At 48.1% G+C, this 13,034-nt stretch overlaps 5 non-coding genes and 1 pseudogene across 5 annotated transcripts; all 6 read left to right on the plus strand.

Annotated features, from left to right (window-relative positions):
* Positions 1-1,280: 1,280 nt before the first annotated feature.
* Positions 1,281-1,485, plus strand: LOC142273039 (U2 spliceosomal RNA; annotated as a pseudogene).
* Positions 1,486-3,753: 2,268 nt separating this feature from the next.
* Positions 3,754-3,951, plus strand: LOC142273058 (U2 spliceosomal RNA). Its single transcript, XR_012737832.1, has one exon. It is a non-coding gene; the product is annotated as a U2 spliceosomal RNA (small nuclear RNA).
* A 1,387-nt stretch (positions 3,952-5,338) lies between these two features.
* LOC142272997 (U2 spliceosomal RNA) lies at positions 5,339-5,529 on the plus strand. The gene has a single exon (XR_012737779.1). It is a non-coding gene; the product is annotated as a U2 spliceosomal RNA (small nuclear RNA).
* Positions 5,530-6,916: 1,387 nt separating this feature from the next.
* Positions 6,917-7,107, plus strand: LOC142272999 (U2 spliceosomal RNA). Its single transcript, XR_012737780.1, has one exon. It is a non-coding gene; the product is annotated as a U2 spliceosomal RNA (small nuclear RNA).
* A 1,387-nt stretch (positions 7,108-8,494) lies between these two features.
* On the plus strand, positions 8,495-8,685 carry LOC142273000 (U2 spliceosomal RNA). The gene has a single exon (XR_012737781.1). It is a non-coding gene; the product is annotated as a U2 spliceosomal RNA (small nuclear RNA).
* A 3,843-nt stretch (positions 8,686-12,528) lies between these two features.
* On the plus strand, positions 12,529-12,719 carry LOC142273001 (U2 spliceosomal RNA). Its single transcript, XR_012737782.1, has one exon. It is a non-coding gene; the product is annotated as a U2 spliceosomal RNA (small nuclear RNA).
* The last annotated feature ends 315 nt before the right edge of the window (positions 12,720-13,034 follow it).

Here is a 13,034-nt window from a genome sequence, read left to right on the forward strand (position 1 = left end):
TGAGGGCAAAGCACTGGTCCTGCGTAACGAGGTACTGCCCGTGCTGCAGTACACGGCCCAGGCCTGGCCCCCCCTTGCCACCGTGTGCAGGGCCATTACCAGGACGGTGTTTCGTTTTGTCTGGGGATCCAAGATGGACAGAGTAAAGCGGAGCATCATGTACAAGGATCCTCGCAAGGGTGGGAAGGGCGTACCCGATATCCCCACCCTCCTGCGATCCTCCTTCGTATGTGACTGCGTTCGCCGAACTCTGCGAGTCAAGAGAGGTTCCGCGGGTGGGTCCATGTCTCGCTTCTTCCTGCTCCCCCTTTGGAGACGGTTAGGCTGGGACAAGTGGGACAGCTCCTTCCCCTACAACTGGACGGCGCCATGGTTCTACGGAGACGTGGTTCGGTTTGTGAGGGAACACCAACTGGAGGGACTCAAGCCTGATTTGTGGAAGCCAAAGACTATCCACAAACTCATCAGAGCCAAGGACGAAATGGAGAACATTCCAGGACTTCATCACGACACACTGGAGACTGTTTGGACAAACGTGTCATCGGCTGGATTGACCAACGGGCACAAGGACTTGTCATGGATGGCGATACAGGGCGGACTGCCCGTCCGGTCATTCATGCACGCCCGGAACCTGTGCAAAACCCGGTACTGCCCAAGGTGCCCCTTCGTGGAGGAAACATCGCTGCACGCCTTTTGGGACTGCCGTTTCGCACAGCGCCTGTTGGTTGCCCTGGAGGATGACCTGAGGAACTCCGTCCCCAGAGGGAGCCTATCGTACCATTCCGTACTTTATGGACTCTTCCCTGGGACTCACACCGTTGGAGCCATCCAGGAGGCTTGGCGCCTTATGAACTGCTTTAAGGACGCTATTTGGGTCGCCAGGAACCGGCTCATCTTGAAGAGGGAGAGGATGTCTATCCAGGATTGCCGCAGGCTGATCCACAGCCTGCTCAGAGACTATTCCATCATGGACAGTCCGGACGACAGCGCCGAGGAGGAGGTTTAGACCTCTTCCATGCCCCCTCCCTCCTTTTCCCGTTATGTGCGTCTTTCAATAAAGCTTCGGGCCTGTGATTTCCCCACCCTATCCCCCTTTTCCCCTACCCCCATCCCCCAATCGCCGGTTCGTCGTTATTTATTGTCTAACTTTTTCTTTCAGCTTGAGTGTTATGGATAAGCATAGGAGCGTGATGTATAGTTTAGTGCGTCGTACTCTATGGCTATGTAAGAAGGATTGTATATTTCTGTGTGTACGGGGCTGCGGCACTGTACACGGTTTGTTACCTTTTTGTGAGTAGTGCATGATAATAAAGATGCTGTTAAATCAAAAAATCTGTTCTTATCAGTTTAATATCTGATACGTCCCCTATCTGGGGACCATATATTAAATGGATTTTTAGAACAGGGAGATGGAAAAAGAGCTTGCTCTGTCCACTCCACGCATTGACCTGGTATTGCAGTACCTCCAGGAACGGTGCACCCCTTCTTAACCCAGTTTCCAAAAGCAGAACTCAATTCACCTGATTCATATTAGCCCGATTTAATGAATTGGAAGAAAGCATACGTCTTCATATGCACCTCAATTTGGCCCATTCACTTTTCACACTTCCTCCTTTTGTTTTTTATCTTTCACACTTTTGACTTTCTTTATTCATCCAAATAGCAAACTCATCACCACTCAACCTGACCAACTCGGCTATGTCCCCGTGCTGCAGTTCTCTGTCTTATCTAGATCATTTGCAATTGAATGGAATAGATCCCTTTTGGACAAAGTGGATTCACCTGCTGCTGCAGTGACCACAGGTGTGATAAGATCTAGAATTGGCATCTGGTGCGATCTCTCCGCTTCCACTCCAAAGAAAGTTATCTGTTTATTCCTATCATGCATTGGTTTTTGGGGTTTTCTTTGAGTAATGATGATCTCTTTAGTAGTCTGTTGGCGCCCTCTCCTGGAGGAATAGTTTGCTTGCTCTTGGACATTCTAAAAGAGAGGTCATGATAGACATTGAGCTTCTGAGCTCAATTGGGGACAGTCATGGGTGATGAATGTTTGCAACCTACTGCGAAGCCTCATACCGCAATATAAGGAACGTCAAATACTAAGAAAGGGCGGCCTATGAAAGAATTACTACTTTCAATAAGTACACTTAAACGGCTAATTGGGAATAGAAAAACTGTAAAAAGCCCTCTGAGAAAGCCCCCCTCTAACCTTTGATAGTAAGCTTTTCTGTAGTCTGCCTGTTGATGTATTTTCCGTTTGAACTGTGCACAACATGAAGAGACGGAACACTGGCGGCTTGTCACAATGCCCCCCGATGACATCACAATAGCGCTGCTGCCTAGAAAACAAGCTGCGCAGAAGAAGTTGTTCTTTGGGTGGGAGGGTGGGCTAGTGGAAGGAGGGGGCAATCTCTTTTTTTCCCGGGTGGTAGGGGGATGACAGGAGAAGGGAAGCGGGTGGTGAGAAAGGTACAGAGGGCAGGGTTTGGGGGCTGGGAAGGAAAGGGAAAAGATTAGGGTTTGGGGATGATGAAAGGGCTTTCTACGGGTAAGGATGGCAAAGGGTGGCAGTGACGGAAAGTCAGGCAACCTGTCCTGTCCGTCTTTTTGTATCGTGAATTGGAAAGACTGCAAGGGGGAGGGGAGTTGCTTGCGCCCTAAAGGAGGAGTTATTCAGATTCATTGCAGTGGGCGGCGGCTGCAAAACGCACCATTCTTCTTGTTTTTGCTCTGCAAAGCAGCCTTTTCAAGGGTTGGCTTGGGTGACAAAATGTCTTGTGTAGGCGTGGGTTTGTCTCCCTCTCGCTCTCTCTCCCTAAGATGTGTCCGGCATAGGCCAGGGTGCCACTCGAGGCCCAAACCAATTCTGGTTATCGCTTCTCGGCCTTTTGGCTAAGATCAAGTGTAGCATCGTTCGAAAAGGTGGTTTAAGGCTCCGGCCACCTTAGTACAATGATGCAATGCACACTGGAAGGTTGCGCTTGTTAGTACTTTGGGAGGATAGTATATCCATCTAGAGGAAACCATGGCCCTACCAGGATCGAGGCTATTAGACTGAGTAAGTGTGGGAGCTATGGTGCAATGTGCCCCAGGATTAACGACCCTGGAGTGAGTCTGAGCTTGCTGGCTTGGGACCCCGGCGAGCCTTGGGCTCTGTAGCACACCGTACCTTTCCCTTTCATACTTTCTGAGCATATTGCTCTATCCCGGCCTTCTGGCTAGGAAGGGAAATTTTTATAATCATGGTCGGAGGTCCGTTCAGCTTTGGGCTGAGAAACCAACACCCGGTTGGAGGTCCGGGTCAGCTTTGGCTGAGAAACCAACACCCGGTTGGAGGTCCGGGTCAGCTTCGGCTGAGAAACCAACACCCGGTTGGAGGTCCGGGTCAGCTTCGGCAGAGAAACCAACACCCGGTTGGAGGTCCGGGTCAGCTTCGGCTGAGAAACCAACACCCGGTTGGAGGTCCGGTTAGCCTTGGGCTGAGAAACCAACACCGGTTGACGGTCCGGGCAGTTTCGGCTGCGAAACCAACAACTAGTAGCTCTCTACTCCACTTGGGTAAGATGCCTGGATGGACGCTGGGAGCAACGACAAGGCTCAACCAGGCTTCGGCTTGGGGGAGCACCGAAGATCCCTGACCCTTGCTGTGGCCTTCTGGCTCGGAGGGACGGGGTTGATTTTTGAGGACCCTCTCCTCACGGAGGGGTCCACACGAATCCTAGCCTTTGCACTGTTTTTGGTTTGACTTCGGTCATGCATTTTTTGCGGTGCTTTGGAAAGCTTCATTAAATCAAAAAATCTGTTCTTATCAGTTTAATATCTGATACGTCCCCTATCTGGGGACCATATATTAAATGGATTTTTAGAACAGGGAGATGGAAAAAGAGCTTGCTCTGTCCACTCCACGCATTGACCTGGTATTGCAGTACCTCCAGGAACGGTGCACCCCTTCTTAACCCAGTTTCCAAAAGCAGAACTCAATTCACCTGATTCATATTAGCCCGATTTAATGAATTGGAAGAAAGCATACGTCTTCATATGCACCTCAATTTGGCCCATTCACTTTTCACACTTCCTCCTTTTGTTTTTTATCTTTCACACTTTTGACTTTCTTTATTCATCCAAATAGCAAACTCATCACCACTCAACCTGACCAACTCGGCTATGTCCCCGTGCTGCAGTTCTCTGTCTTATCTAGATCATTTGCAATTGAATGGAATAGATCCCTTTTGGACAAAGTGGATTCACCTGCTGCTGCAGTGACCACAGGTGTGATAAGATCTAGAATTGGCATCTGGTGCGATCTCTCCGCTTCCACTCCAAAGAAAGTTACCTGTTTATTCCTATCATGCATTGGTTTTTGGGGTTTTCTTTGAGTAATGATGATCTCTTTAGTAGTCTGTTGGCGCCCTCTCCTGGAGGAATAGTTTGCTTGCTCTTGGACATTCTAAAAGAGAGGTCATGATAGACATTGAGCTTCTGAGCTCAATTGGGGACAGTCATGGGTGATGAATGTTTGCAACCTACTGCGAAGCCTCATACCGCAATATAAGGATCGTCAAATACTAAGAAAGGGCGGCCTATGAAAGAATTACTACTTTCAATAAGTACACTTAAACGGCTAATTGGGAATAGAAAAACTGTAAAAAGCCCTCTGAGAAAGCCCCCCTCTAACCTTTGATAGTAAGCTTTTCTGTAGTCTGCCTGTTGATGTATTTTCCGTTTGAACTGTGCACAACATGAAGAGACGGAACACTGGCGGCTTGTCACAATGCCCCCCGATGACATCACAATAGCGCTGCTGCCTAGAAAACAAGCTGCGCAGAAGAAGTTGTTCTTTGGGTGGGAGGGTGGGCTAGTGGAAGGAGGGGGCAATCTCTTTTTTTCCCGGGTGGTAGGGGGATGACAGGAGAAGGGAAGCGGGTGGTGAGAAAGGTACAGAGGGCAGGGTTTGGGGGCTGGGAAGGAAAGGGAAAAGATTAGGGTTTGGGGATGATGAAAGGGCTTTCTACGGGTAAGGATGGCAAAGGGTGGCAGTGACGGAAAGTCAGGCAACCTGTCCTGTCCGTCTTTTTGTATCGTGAATTGGAAAGACTGCAAGGGGGAGGGGAGTTGCTTGCGCCCTAAAGGAGGAGTTATTCAGATTCATTGCAGTGGGCGGCGGCTGCAAAACGCACCATTCTTCTTGTTTTTGCTCTGCAAAGCAGCCTTTTCAAGGGTTGGCTTGGGTGACAAAATGTCTTGTGTAGGCGTGGGTTTGTCTCCCTCTCGCTCTCTCTCCCTAAGATGTGTCCGGCATAGGCCAGGGTGCCACTCGAGGCCCAAACCAATTCTGGTTATCGCTTCTCGGCCTTTTGGCTAAGATCAAGTGTAGTATCTGTTCTTATCAGTTTAATATCTGATACGTCCCCTATCTGGGGACCATATATTAAATGGATTTTTAGAACAGGGAGATGGAAAAAGAGCTTGCTCTGTCCACTCCACGCATTGACCTGGTATTGCAGTACCTCCAGGAACGGTGCACCCCTTCTTAACCCAGTTTCCAAAAGCAGAACTCAATTCACCTGATTCATATTAGCCCGATTTAATGAATTGGAAGAAAGCATACGTCTTCATATGCACCTCAATTTGGCCCATTCACTTTTCACACTTCCTCCTTTTGTTTTTTATCTTTCACACTTTTGACTTTCTTTATTCATCCAAATAGCAAACTCATCACCACTCAACCTGACCAACTCGGCTATGTCCCCGTGCTGCAGTTCTCTGTCTTATCTAGATCATTTGCAATTGAATGGAATAGATCCCTTTTGGACAAAGTGGATTCACCTGCTGCTGCAGTGACCACAGGTGTGATAAGATCTAGAATTGGCATCTGGTGCGATCTCTCCGCTTCCACTCCAAAGAAAGTTACCTGTTTATTCCTATCATGCATTGGTTTTTGGGGTTTTCTTTGAGTAATGATGATCTCTTTAGTAGTCTGTTGGCGCCCTCTCCTGGAGGAATAGTTTGCTTGCTCTTGGACATTCTAAAAGAGAGGTCATGATAGACATTGAGCTTCTGAGCTCAATTGGGGACAGTCATGGGTGATGAATGTTTGCAACCTACTGCGAAGCCTCATACCGCAATATAAGGAACGTCAAATACTAAGAAAGGGCGGCCTATGAAAGAATTACTACTTTCAATAAGTACACTTAAACGGCTAATTGGGAATAGAAAAACTGTAAAAAGCCCTCTGAGAAAGCCCCCCTCTAACCTTTGATAGTAAGCTTTTCTGTAGTCTGTCTGTTGATGTATTTTCCGTTTGAACTGTGCACAACATGAAGAGACGGAACACTGGCGGCTTGTCACAATGCCCCCCGATGACATCACAATAGCGCTGCTGCCTAGAAAACAAGCTGCGCAGAAGAAGTTGTTCTTTGGGTGGGAGGGTGGGCTAGTGGAAGGAGGGGGCAATCTCTTTTTTTCCCGGGTGGTAGGGGGATGACAGGAGAAGGGAAGCGGGTGGTGAGAAAGGTACAGAGGGCAGGGTTTGGGGGCTGGGAAGGAAAGGGAAAAGATTAGGGTTTGGGGATGATGAAAGGGCTTTCTACGGGTAAGGATGGCAAAGGGTGGCAGTGACGGAAAGTCAGGCAACCTGTCCTGTCCGTCTTTTTGTATCGTGAATTGGAAAGACTGCAAGGGGGAGGGGAGTTTCTTGCGCCCTAAAGGAGGAGTTATTCAGATTCATTGCAGTGGGCGGCGGCTGCAAAACGCACCATTCTTCTTGTTTTTGCTCTGCAAAGCAGCCTTTTCAAGGGTTGGCTTGGGTGACAAAATGTCTTGTGTAGGCGTGGGTTTGTCTCCCTCTCGCTCTCTCTCCCTAAGATGTGTCCGGCATAGGCCAGGGTGCCACTCGAGGCCCAAACCAATTCTGGTTATCGCTTCTCGGCCTTTTGGCTAAGATCAAGTGTAGTATCTGTTCTTATCAGTTTAATATCTGATACGTCCCCTATCTGGGGACCATATATTAAATGGATTTTTAGAACAGGGAGATGGAAAAAGAGCTTGCTCTGTCCACTCCACGCATTGACCTGGTATTGCAGTACCTCCAGGAACGGTGCACCCCTTCTTAACCCAGTTTCCAAAAGCAGAACTCAATTCACCTGATTCATATTAGCCCGATTTAATGAATTGGAAGAAAGCATACGTCTTCATATGCACCTCAATTTGGCCCATTCACTTTTCACACTTCCTCCTTTTGTTTTTTATCTTTCACACTTTTGACTTTCTTTATTCATCCAAATAGCAAACTCATCACCACTCAACCTGACCAACTCGGCTATGTCCCCGTGCTGCAGTTCTCTGTCTTATCTAGATCATTTGCAATTGAATGGAATAGATCCCTTTTGGACAAAGTGGATTCACCTGCTGCTGCAGTGACCACAGGTGTGATAAGATCTAGAATTGGCATCTGGTGCGATCTCTCCGCTTCCACTCCAAAGAAAGTTACCTGTTTATTCCTATCATGCATTGGTTTTTGGGGTTTTCTTTGAGTAATGATGATCTCTTTAGTAGTCTGTTGGCGCCCTCTCCTGGAGGAATAGTTTGCTTGCTCTTGGACATTCTAAAAGAGAGGTCATGATAGACATTGAGCTTCTGAGCTCAATTGGGGACAGTCATGGGTGATGAATGTTTGCAACCTACTGCGAAGCCTCATACCGCAATATAAGGAACGTCAAATACTAAGAAAGGGCGGCCTATGAAAGAATTACTACTTTCAATAAGTACACTTAAACGGCTAATTGGGAATAGAAAAACTGTAAAAAGCCCTCTGAGAAAGCCCCCCTCTAACCTTTGATAGTAAGCTTTTCTGTAGTCTGCCTGTTGATGTATTTTCCGTTTGAACTGTGCACAACATGAAGAGACGGAACACTGGCGGCTTGTCACAATGCCCCCCGATGACATCACAATAGCGCTGCTGCCTAGAAAACAAGCTGCGCAGAAGAAGTTGTTCTTTGGGTGGGAGGGTGGGCTAGTGGAAGGAGGGGGCAATCTCTTTTTTTCCCGGGTGGTAGGGGGATGACAGGAGAAGGGAAGCGGGTGGTGAGAAAGGTACAGAGGGCAGGGTTTGGGGGCTGGGAAGGAAAGGGAAAAGATTAGGGTTTGGGGATGATGAAAGGGCTTTCTACGGGTAAGGATGGCAAAGGGTGGCAGTGACGGAAAGTCAGGCAACCTGTCCTGTCCGTCTTTTTGTATCGTGAATTGGAAAGACTGCAAGGGGGAGGGGAGTTGCTTGCGCCCTAAAGGAGGAGTTATTCAGATTCATTGCAGTGGGCGGCGGCTGCAAAACGCACCATTCTTCTTGTTTTTGCTCTGCAAAGCAGCCTTTTCAAGGGTTGGCTTGGGTGACAAAATGTCTTGTGTAGGCGTGGGTTTGTCTCCCTCTCGCTCTCTCTCCCTAAGATGTGTCCGGCATAGGCCAGGGTGCCACTCGAGGCCCAAACCAATTCTGGTTATCGCTTCTCGGCCTTTTGGCTAAGATCAAGTGTAGTATCTGTTCTTATCAGTTTAATATCTGATACGTCCCCTATCTGGGGACCATATATTAAATGGATTTTTAGAACAGGGAGATGGAAAAAGAGCTTGCTCTGTCCACTCCACGCATTGACCTGGTATTGCAGTACCTCCAGGAACGGTGCACCCCTTCTTAACCCAGTTTCCAAAAGCAGAACTCAATTCACCTGATTCATATTAGCCCGATTTAATGAATTGGAAGAAAGCATACGTCTTCATATGCACCTCAATTTGGCCCATTCACTTTTCACACTTCCTCCTTTTGTTTTTTATCTTTCACACTTTTGACTTTCTTTATTCATCCAAATAGCAAACTCATCACCACTCAACCTGACCAACTCGGCTATGTCCCCGTGCTGCAGTTCTCTGTCTTATCTAGATCATTTGCAATTGAATGGAATAGATCCCTTTTGGACAAAGTGGATTCACCTGCTGCTGCAGTGACCACAGGTGTGATAAGATCTAGAATTGGCATCTGGTGCGATCTCTCCGCTTCCACTCCAAAGAAAGTTACCTGTTTATTCCTATCATGCATTGGTTTTTGGGGTTTTCTTTGAGTAATGATGATTAGTGATGAGCGAGTACTAAAAAGCTCGGGTGCTCGAAGCTCGGGCCGAGCCTCCCAAGATACTCGTGTACTCGGCCCGAGCACCGAGCCCAATGTTATCCTATGGGAGACCCGAGTATTTTTGTGAAATGACCCCCCGGCAGCATGGAGAAACCCTAAAAATGTCACAAAAGTCTCAGAAGAGTGCTCAAATGACATGGCATCAGCATGGGGAAGACCCCTTGAAGCATTTATCACTCAAAAGTCACAGATGTGAACAATTTTGTCCGAGTTTTACGCCATTTTTACGGACTCACCAGAAAACCTTCCAAAATGACACCAAAATGAATTTTCATGGCGGAAATGTTAAGGGCACATACTCAATAGTGAGATAGAGCTGGTGTATGTTACTTTTTGAGATTAATACATGAAAGATTTTACATGAAAACCTTGTGTGGCACTCCGATGTCCAAAACGCACGTTTTGTGCTTTTTACTAGCGATGTCGGTCATTTTTTTTTTTTTATTCTATCTCCCTCAGTCCGTCGGTCTGTCTCTCTCTGTCTTGTCTGTCCCCCTCTCACAGTCTGTCGGTCAGTTCCCCCCCTCTCTCTTACTTACCGTTCCCCGATCACTGCCGCGGCGCTGCACAGCTGTTCAAACTCCGGTGGCTTTTCCTCTTTTGAAAAAGCCGGCCGCTCATTAATCAATCTCCTATTCCCTGCTGTCCTGCTTTTCGGCGCCTATGATTGGTTGCAGTGAGACACGCTCCCACACTGAGTGACAGCTGTCTCACTGCAACCAATCACAGCAGCCGGTGTGTGTATACTGTGCAGTGAAATAAATAATTAAATAATTAAAAAAAACGGCATGCGGTCCCCCCAATTTTAATACCAGCCAGATAAAGCCATACGGCTGAAGGCTGGTATTCTCAGGATGGGGAGCTCCACGTTATGGGGAGCCCCCCACCCTAACAATATCAGCCAACAGCCGCCCAGAATTGCCGCATACATTATATGCGACAGTTCTGGGACTGTACCCGGCTCTTCCCGATTTGCCCTGGTGCGTTGGCAAATCGGGGTAATAAGGAGTTATTGGCAGCCCATAGCTGCCAATAAGTCCTAGATTAATCATGTCAGGCGTCTATGAGACACCCTCCATGATTAATCTGTAAGTTACAGTAAATAAACACACACACACACCAGAAAAAATCCTTTATTAGAAATAAAAACACACACATATACCCTGGTTCACCACTTTAATCAGCCCGAAAAAGCCCTCCATGTCCGGCGTAATCCAGGATGGTCCAGCGTCGCATCCAGCGCTGCTGCATGGAGGTGACCGGAGCCGCAGCACACACAGCCGCTCCGGTCACCTCCACACAGCAAATGAACACAGCCGCGCGATCAGCTGCTGTCACTGAGGTTACCCGCGGCCACCGGTGGATGCAGCGGTGACAGCGGGTAACCTCAGTGACAGCAGCTGATCGCGCGGCTGTGTTCATTTGCTGTGTGGAGGTGACCGGAGCGGCGGTGTCTTCTGCAGCTCCGGTCACCTCCATGCAGCAGCGCTGGATGCGACGCTGGATCATCCTGGAGTACGCCGGACAAGGAGGGCTTTTTCGGGCTGATTAAAGTGGTGAACCAGGGAATGTGTGTGTGTTTTTTATTTCTAATAAAGGATTTTTTCGGTTGTGTGGGTTTATTTACTGTAACTTACAGATTAATCATGGAGGGTGTCTCATAGACGCATGACATGATTAATCTAGGACTTATTGGCAGCTATGGGCTTCCAATAACTCCTTATTACCCCGATTTGCCAACGCACCAGGGTAAATCGGGAAGAGCCGGGTACAGCCCCAGAATTGTCGCATATAATGTATGCGGCAATTCTGGCCAGCTGCTGACTGATATTGTTAGGGTGGGGGGCTCCCCATAACGTGGAGCTCCCCATCCTGAGAATACCAGCCTTCAGCCGTATGGCTTTATCTGGCTGGTTTTAAAATTGGGGGGAACCGCACGCCGTTTTTTTTAATTATTTATTTATTTATTTTACTGCACAGTATAGACACGCCCACCGGCTGCTGTGATTGGGTGCAGTGTGACACCTGTCACTCAGCGTGGGGGCGTGTCTCACTGCAACCAATCATAGGCGCCTGTGGGCGTGGAAAGCAGGGAATATGAGATGGCTGTGTACAGAGCACAGCGCGCCGGCCGGTATAAAGGCTCGGTCACGCTGTGCAGGCCGGCCAATCACTGCAATTCCACAACTAACAGGGCTGTGGCATTGCAGTGGTCTGCCAGCCAATCCCTGCATGAGGGCTGGCTCTCAAAAGAGCGCCAACATGCAGGGATGAAGACCACGAGTAAAGCACGAGTATTGCAAAATTACTCGGTACCCGCCGAGCAGCCCGAGTACAGTGATACTCGTGCGAGTACCGAGTAGTTACAAGCATGCTCGCTCATCACTAATGATGATCTCTTTAGTAGTCTGTTGGCGCCCTCTCCTGGAGGAATAGTTTGCTTGCTCTTGGACATTCTAAAAGAGAGGTCATGATAGACATTGAGCTTCTGAGCTCAATTGGGGACAGTCATGGGTGATGAATGTTTGCAACCTACTGCGAAGCCTCATACCGCAATATAAGGAACGTCAAATACTAAGAAAGGGCGGCCTATGAAAGAATTACTACTTTCAATAAGTACACTTAAACGGCTAATTGGGAATAGAAAAACTGTAAAAAGCCCTCTGAGAAAGCCCCCCTCTAACCTTTGATAGTAAGCTTTTCTGTAGTCTGCCTGTTGATGTATTTTCCGTTTGAACTGTGCACAACATGAAGAGACGGAACACTGGCGGCTTGTCACAATGCCCCCCGATGACATCACAATAGCGCTGCTGCCTAGAAAACAAGCTGCGCAGAAGAAGTTGTTCTTTGGGTGGGAAGGTGGGCTAGTGGAAAGAGGGGGCAATCTCTTTTTTTCCCGGGTGGTAGGGGGATGACAGGAGAAGGGAAGCGGGTGGTGAGAAAGGTACAGAGGGCAGGGTTTGGGGGCTGGGAAGGAAAGGGAAAAGATTAGGGTTTGGGGATGATGAAAGGGCTTTCTACGGGTAAGGATGGCAAAGGGTGGCAGTGACGGAAAGTCAGGCAACCTGTCCTGTCCGTCTTTTTGTATCGTGAATTGGAAAGACTGCAAGGGGGAGGGGAGTTGCTTGCGCCCTAAAGGAGGAGTTATTCAGATTCATTGCAGTGGGCGGCGGCTGCAAAACGCACCATTCTTCTTGTTTTTGCTCTGCAAAGCAGCCTTTTCAAGGGTTGGCTTGGGTGACAAAATGTCTTGTGTAGGCGTGGGTTTGTCTCCCTCTCGCTCTCTCTCCCTAAGATGTGTCCGGCATAGGCCAGGGTGCCACTCGAGGCCCAAACCAATTCTGGTTATCGCTTCTCGGCCTTTTGGCTAAGATCAAGTGTAGTATCTGTTCTTATCAGTTTAATATCTGATACGTCCCCTATCTGGGGACCATATATTAAATGGATTTTTAGAACAGGGAGATGGAAAAAGAGCTTGCTCTGTCCACTCCACGCATTGACCTGGTATTGCAGTACCTCCAGGAACGGTGCACCCCTTCTTAACCCAGTTTCCAAAAGCAGAACTCAATTCACCTGATTCATATTAGCCCGATTTAATGAATTGGAAGAAAGCATACGTCTTCATATGCACCTCAATTTGGCCCATTCACTTTTCACACTTCCTCCTTTTGTTTTTTATCTTTCACACTTTTGACTTTCTTTATTCATCCAAATAGCAAACTCATCACCACTCAACCTGACCAACTCGGCTATGTCCCCGTGCTGCAGTTCTCTGTCTTATCTAGATCATTTGCAATTGAATGGAATAGATCCCTTTTGGACAAAGTGGATTCACCTGCTGCTGCAGTGACCA

Source organism: Anomaloglossus baeobatrachus, unplaced genomic scaffold, assembly GCF_048569485.1.
Source record: "Anomaloglossus baeobatrachus isolate aAnoBae1 unplaced genomic scaffold, aAnoBae1.hap1 Scaffold_357, whole genome shotgun sequence".
Lineage (NCBI taxonomy): Eukaryota > Metazoa > Chordata > Amphibia > Anura > Aromobatidae > Anomaloglossus > Anomaloglossus baeobatrachus.